This window comes from Crassostrea angulata, chromosome 8 (genome assembly GCF_025612915.1).
Source record: "Crassostrea angulata isolate pt1a10 chromosome 8, ASM2561291v2, whole genome shotgun sequence".
Lineage (NCBI taxonomy): Eukaryota > Metazoa > Mollusca > Bivalvia > Ostreida > Ostreidae > Magallana > Magallana angulata.
The window spans coordinates 6,316,018-6,323,727 of record NC_069118.1 but is presented as its reverse complement, the minus strand read 5'-3'; the positions used below and the strand labels follow the sequence as shown (position 1 = coordinate 6,323,727).

At 35.8% G+C, this 7,710-nt stretch overlaps 1 long non-coding RNA gene across 1 annotated transcript; it reads right to left on the bottom strand.

Annotated features, from left to right (window-relative positions):
- On the bottom strand, nucleotides 1-4,036 carry LOC128160317 (uncharacterized). Its single transcript, XR_008240269.1, has 3 exons — nucleotides 3,953-4,036; nucleotides 3,351-3,465; nucleotides 1-329 (listed from the first exon to the last, which is right to left on the bottom strand). It is a non-coding gene; the product is annotated as an uncharacterized LOC128160317 (long non-coding RNA).
- Between the last annotated feature and the right edge of the window lie 3,674 nt (nucleotides 4,037-7,710).

Here is a 7,710-nt window from a genome sequence, read left to right as displayed (position 1 = left end):
TTCAAAGAGTGAAGCCTTTGGTGAAAAAATAACAACTCCGGGGCGTAAAACAAGAATATGTAACAGGTGCTCGTCATCCTAGGACGTGTAAACAACAGGACCACGCGGAACAATCCGTACCTCTTAAGGAAGTTGGTACTGTGAGCAGTTCGGACCATAATTTGGGCAAACGATTTCCGCCCGAAACTATGAATATACCATTAGTAAATGTAGTAGATATGTAAGTTAGAAATTAACTCATTTCCTCCGTGGCGTAAGACCGTCTAATCGATAAGTCCCTTGTTGTTAAATGTCTGCCCATTAAGACATCTGACGTACGTCCCTACATCCTGTAGAAAGTAGAGAAGGGTTAAGTCTTACGTAACTTTACGGAGACAATTGTAAACAGTGGGAAGGTGCCATTTTATGACATGGATACGAAGTAAAACAAAATGCAATAGGTGTAGAAGAATTCTAATGGAAGGCCGGTATCTATTGAGACCATCTCGTTTCTCTACATCTTATTTAGCCTCTGGTCAGTATTGGTCGAACCCAGAGATAGAATCTCTTAGCGAGAACGCGGTAGGAACATGAAAATTCCTAGCCCAAGGGTTTGTTTTTGTTACCTTTTTTTCAATTAAACATATATAAAAAACCTTTAAAATCTTCAAAACAACAAATAAAATTGTTTAAAAGGAGGATGGGAACTTTTCTGTTTGATAGAAAAAAAAACCTGAGTCGTCAATTTTACAACATGTTGATTGAGTCTGTTCCTTTTTTAATGGACGCTTTCCAATTAAAAGCGAATTCTTCGTAATAACTAGTCTGGGCAGGTGTTGTGTTGAACCTCGGGCAAACTCTAACAAGGCAGAATAGCGGAGTTATTGATCATCAGATGGACAGAAGACTGTGGCCATCTACACAGGTATATGTGTACATGTAGTACATCAATACTGCGCTGGTCAGAGCGGGTAAAAACGTCAAGCTATAAATACCTCGATCCCAGATTTCTCCGCTGTACATCGCCAATGTACGAAGTATCAGTGTTCAATACGGTTGTTTTGGAAACAAGTACTGCGCACTTCATTGCGCCGTCCATTAATTGCATCCAGGAAAAAAATTATTTGCACAACAAACAGCAAATGGACGCCACAGAGAGCAAAATACTTCACACTCGCCAAAACACCTAAAGAACGTTACTCCCGATACACACGCCAAATTATTGTTGAATTTGTTGATACTACGGATTTCAATATTTTAAAAGATGTTCGGGTTATGACTAACCGGAAATACTCCTACGCCCTCAAAAAAAAAAAAAAAAAAAATAATCGCTTCAGAAAAAAAAACCCAAAAAATCGCAGTGGCTAATTTGTACAGCTTTCTACGCCTAAACCTTGGTGAGACTATTCGCCAGAGGCAACTTTTGTCACAAAGGTCTCCTTACAATACAATAACGAAAACTCCAAAGGTGGCTAAACAACTGAATTTAAATGCTGGATGTTTAAGTGCTGAGGTCCAGAAGGGTGTGTTGTAATCAATATATTTAATGGTTTATAATCAAACAGAGAAGGGTGGCCAATATATTCTCTTGTCTCAATTCTAAAGTTTGTTGATTTCTGCGTCATTTAGAAAATTGCATTGACCATCCAGGGAACCAAAAGCTCACGTTTCTAGAAATGAGTTGGTTATTTGAAATCCGTTTTCCGTTAAATAGATCTTTGGGAATCAAATAAAATGGACAGAAAGCTAATTCAAACGGCAAATATATGACCTTTAACGAAAACAATATAGCCGTTACTGATTTTTGAGCGAACGTAAATAAGTATGTACATGTTTGTAACTGACCCTTTGCTTAGCACACACACGTGTACATGCATACACGTGCATATATATCGAAATAATGTGCTTGCGTTATAATGAACACCATGTATACAACTGTAAGACTAATGAAATTTGTTAAAATTTTACTTCTCTTACGACATTCTAACATGGAAACGATGCAAACAAACATTTTGTTGAATGATAATATACATATTTCAAGTCATATTTAAGCTTTAAATTTAAATTAAGTATCAAAAACCGTTTAATAATAAATGCGCAATCGTAGAATGGGTTTTGTCTTAGTGATTCCTGACATCTCTCCAGTTTAAATATTCTTTACACCTTCTATCATTCTGGCTGCTTTGTTTAGTACTTTTGACACATTAAATTCTGACATATCGCGTTCATTCGAGCTCTCGACGCCCTAGAACATTTCTCCACCTCTAACTGACCTATGGTGGAATTTAATGAAATATTCATTCCTGTAAGATTGTATCTATATTATGACTGTTCAGGTATTTAGGGGAGCGGCCGTGTTCTCGCGTTGTTTGCATAAAGAGCGGATTGACCAGCGCCATGTGCAATACAGTGTGAATGAGAGTTATTGCAGTGTTCTCACGTAACTCTCCCTACGGCTAGCGGTAATGACATACACTTACAATTGTACAACTAAATCCGGGACACTGAAGGACCTCTCTCCGCCATGCTTCCTAGAGCGTCCGGTCGTTACTTCAACCACGCGAGTGTGAAAAGAAATTCCTTGCCTGACCAGGCGAGCTCAAGGTCGGCGTGGTTTTTTTTTTTTAGGTCAAGTTAACTGCCAATTCAAGCATTTATTATCACAGATCGGATGAAAACGCTCGGGGCGGCGCGGACGGTCGCTTCTCTGGCCACGATTACAGTGTGACCTCAGCGGCTATTGAAGCAGACGAGAACAAGAAACACATGGGTGCGATCGAATATCTGGGCCTCCAACGGCCAACCCAGTAATACGCATGCAGTGGTGGTTAACACAGCTACGCATTCCATGACAGCTAAACCCATTGCGCAATCCCCTTTAAAACCCCGGACAGCGTTTTCCCACTGTCCATTAGTAATTCAGCCCCAATGACTAGTCTGAACATGTGATGACCACTCGTCCGTGCATATTAATTGCCTAATGAATAATTAATCGTCAGTTACAATGGCCCGAGTGCCACGGGAAAATGGTGTAACATATGTATGGTCAACGGGTCAATAGCGAGAGCAGGAAATTCCTCCCGACAAAAAATGTTGTGTACCTATTTAACACCTTAAAAATGTTAAACATCATCCAAACACTAGTTTACAAATAATATGAAAAGAACAAATCGCTTTGACATCAAGTAAACTATGTTGATTATGTAATAATCCGACCTCGTGGTTATTTGTAAATCCGCGCTCCCCGCGGCCGACCTAATCAATGTTTGACCAGTACTTATCAGAGAATCCTCAAATACCGACCTCTATAATCACAGGTAAACAAGGCAATTCATCGATATTTATAACTCAATACAAATAAATTTACTTACAGCAGAATTCGGCTACCTTCTCGGCCACAAACTCACTCTTCCCTTTCGTCGACTGACCATTGCTCTAATGGCGTCTCTTCTCTCAAGCCCAGCGCTCGGCCACGGCGCAATGAACCTTAGCGGGAGAGAAAATGGTCGCTGTTATGTAATTCTTCCAGTACCGTGATGCTAATATTGAAAGGATTTCAATAGCTATATTTCTATGCGCATTTTGCTCCAGGTCAAACGGTACGATTGACCAATCAGCTTGCCCGATACAAAATGTAGGTAATTTTATATCCCCGCTTGGTTTGTAATATATAACTGTCTATACAGAGCTGAGTTATGATCAAGGGAAACGGATCATAAATATTTGAGTGAACCACTGTAAATATATTAGGTAACTTTGATAGGACACAATTCGATATATAGATAATAACAGACCAAGTACTGAACAATTGTTGAAGAGTATTTACAACATGGCGAATTCAGTAGTATCGAATAGAGTAATCTCACAGAAAGTGGATGAATTGCCAAGTCCGTCCTGTAAGAAGGAAAATCCAAATGGGAAAAGGATTTAAAAATTTTTAACATATAGTAAATGAAAAAATAAAAATATTTACCTGCATATATTTTTTGGCTGGTCAGCAAAGTAAAGGTGTTTTACGTCCCACCGTTAGTACCACTCCACGCTAATGGCTTTTTTTCAGGTGGGAGCTTGACGGACTATGGATGAATAACAGGTGAGCGTTGATTGGTCAGTGGCGAGCATAATACAGTACAAATACATGATCTAATTGTCCCATTGTGAAAAGACTTTGGTCAAATCCCCCAACAGTTTGTCATAAACAAAACTACCGTGAAATAAGCCCAATTCAATGGGACTCCGGTACCTCTTACCTCAGTAAGCTATTTTTCACAGTAAGGTACCATGGGGATATGATTAACAATGCTCCAAATTAATGTCTGAATTGTACAAGATTACAAACATGAATCTCGGTCTTAATTGTTTCTGAACACGTACACATTCCATATGTCGTGGATCTATGCATGGAAATATATATAAGAACATATTGGTTTTTCCATTTTCAGATATTAGTATATTAATGCTTTGTCTCGCTTTAAAAAGTAAGATGAAAAGTAATCGCATTTAGTCTGAACATTGTCTATGATCCTAAAAAATTAATGAAGTTCTTTCCCGTGCTTAAAAAATTACAAAGGCCTCCATCTACCTTAATATAATATTGCATTCGAATCGATCTAGAAATGTTAAATCGAAAGAGCTTCATTTTCCTGTCTTGACCCTCATTTACTGGTATGAATTGAAATTAAAACTTCACTGGTCAGTTCTTACGTTGAAAATATTATTATTTGTTTGGCTCTATATCCCCGTGTCTAAGCTCCAAATCAAATAGTAAGCGCAGTTCTCTTATGTCAATAGAAAAAAAGAAAAAAAGAAAAGCCCCCTTTCCGTTGTTCGGGGCAGTACTATGAGCGAGTCGACCTGGAAATAGTTTCACTTGTTTAAAAAAAATCCATGAGGCATTTCGCAACTCCAGGGTTAGGGTTGGCTAACTTCAAAACGAGATAAACATTTTGCATACTTTTTATTTATTTATTTATTTATTTATTTATTTATAAACTGTTTTAAAAATTGCATGCATATCAATCTTGATTCCAAAAAATTAATAAAAAATCTTCTTTGAGATCGAGATCTTCTCACATTATCATTTACCAAAGTTTATCAATAAATTGAATATACATGTGTATAAATTTTACCCGCAAAAACAATCTTCGTAGCACTTTATATTTAATAAGCTATAAAATGGCTCTGTATACATGTACACACATGATCAGAAACAAATACTTAGTATATATGTACTACAGAATTCATAGACAAAGTTGTAAAATATACAGAGATTCACGGTATCACGCACAGAGAATGTATCCGATGCCGATGTTTTGTTTAGGAAAAAACTTATACCGGGGTGTGAAATTTACTTTATATCAGAGACTTTTGTTGTTTGTATACAGAGCGAGAGAGAGAGAGAGAGAGAGAGAGAGAGAGAGAGAGAGAGAGAGAGAGAGAGAGAGAGAGATTACGTTTATATATCCTCTATTAGTAGAATAAGATTAAGTGCACATAAACTTGCAATAGAAAGTGGTAGATATAATGCCACATTTAGGAATGAAAGATATTGTAATGCTTGTAAAACTGGTGCAATTGAAGATGAAACTCATTTTCTTTTTCAATGTAAAGCCTATTCTCATCTAAGGAACAGCTATTTTAGTAATTTTTATAAGATAATTAAAATAGATATTGCCAATAACTTGGACAAAGAAAGATACATTTTACATGTATGTTTAAATAGTGAAATACATACTATTTTAAAAATTACTGTTAAATTCATTAATGACTGCTTTGAACACAGATGTCAATTAGTCTAAGGAAATGTTAAACTGATCTATATAGATCTACTGTACATGCAATTATTGTAAACATACAATGAAGATCCTATATATCCATTGGGCCTTTGCCAATTATTGCAATTGTGTTTGTGCCAATAAAATATTTGTATTTGTAAATGTTCTGTATTTGCTAATGTTTGGTATTATATTCTTTTTCCACAAATGAACGTGTATATATTATGGATTGAAATTAAAGAAGTCAATCCTCATGCAGTATCTTTCACTATACAACATGCTTGACTGCGACGGGAATCTATCTAAGTTATGGTCTATATAAAACAATTACATGTATGGTTTGAACATATTTTATTGTTATGATGGGATATACACTAGGGCACAAGTTCTGACAATCTTCAAACAAAGAGTTTTACTCAAGAAAACTGTTTTGATCCTTATATTTAAAACCCAATCTATTTTTGTATAAGTTACATATAATATATCTGAAATGCTACAACCAATTCACAACAAGCCCAGGAAAATGATGTACCTGGTGTACCTGAAATGTCAAACATTCAACAAATAACTGATTCGTACGTACGTGTTTTGGTATATATATTTTTAAAAGTTGAAGTCTGTTATAATACATTTAACACTGAAAATGATGCACACATAATCTTTAATGTAATTCATGTTACCCAGTTTATTAATTTAATATAAACATGCGTGTGTACGATAATCACATTTTCATGAATGATACATGAAGAAACAAAAAATAAATGCCATAGATAAACGTCCAACTTTTTATTCCGAGTTAACGCCTTAACGGGAAAAATGTATGGTTTCATCATGTTCATGTTGTCAACTGAATTTCGCCTTTGTTAAGGAGACAGCAGTCTCTTCAATTACATCTAAATTATCTACCTCCAATGCAAATCAGGATGTTGACTCGGTATGGAGCTTTCATGTTTAGTTCACTCTTCACATCCTTCAACTAAGAGCGACGTCTGACAACAAAAGACGTACAGACATGTTAAGTTGGGATCCGAACGTACGATAAAGACACGTGGGCGTTTATTGTTGAGTAATGCGGGATAAATCAATAGAGACAGGGGTGTTCCGAAAGCGATCTAGCGTATTACATTTATACTTTGACAACAACATTACACGATATATTATTTGAGAAATAAGGAATCATTCTTTGAGTATTATGATGTGATAAAATACGGTCGGGGGGGGGGGGGTGATCAAATCCAATAAAATCAACACGACTTTATTGGATTTGATCACGCCCTACCGTATTTAATCACCTCATAATATTCAAAGAATGGTTCCTTATTACTTATATTTATAAAATTTCAGCAATTATACGATTAAATATTAAAATAGTCATTGATGAAATGTATTTGAATATACAAAACCGGCTCGTGATGTTATTACAGACAAAGGCTCTGGAAAATGTATATAAGAGTGTAAATCCTATCAAGGTCAGTCATATACATGTATATGTACAAATTATTTAGCTACATAATTTTTTTTAAGATATATGTAAAAGAATTCGCAAACATAAGACTGAACAAACAGGTGAAGAATAAGTTTTACAAATTCTTTTTTGATAATCTTTCTAACGAAAGTGCTTAACATTCCATCAACCAAAACCGACCAGCTTTGCACGAAATATTCCAAGCTATGGTTTTTAATGAAATATCTTTAACTTTTCCCCGAGTAAACGACATCTCCTAATTGAAATCAATTATACCATAACCAGGCACAATTATTCATATCCATCATGACGACCAATTGTATGTGTATTAAATGCTAATTTTTTCAGAATTGTCCGTGGTAGCAGCAATGGTGTCTAAATTACAAACTATCATGTCTCTAAATCGATCGTCTGTTAAAACAATGGCATTACATATGGATATGGCTGCAAGAAACCCTTTTCTAATTATGTTCCCGTTTCCTTCATTTATGT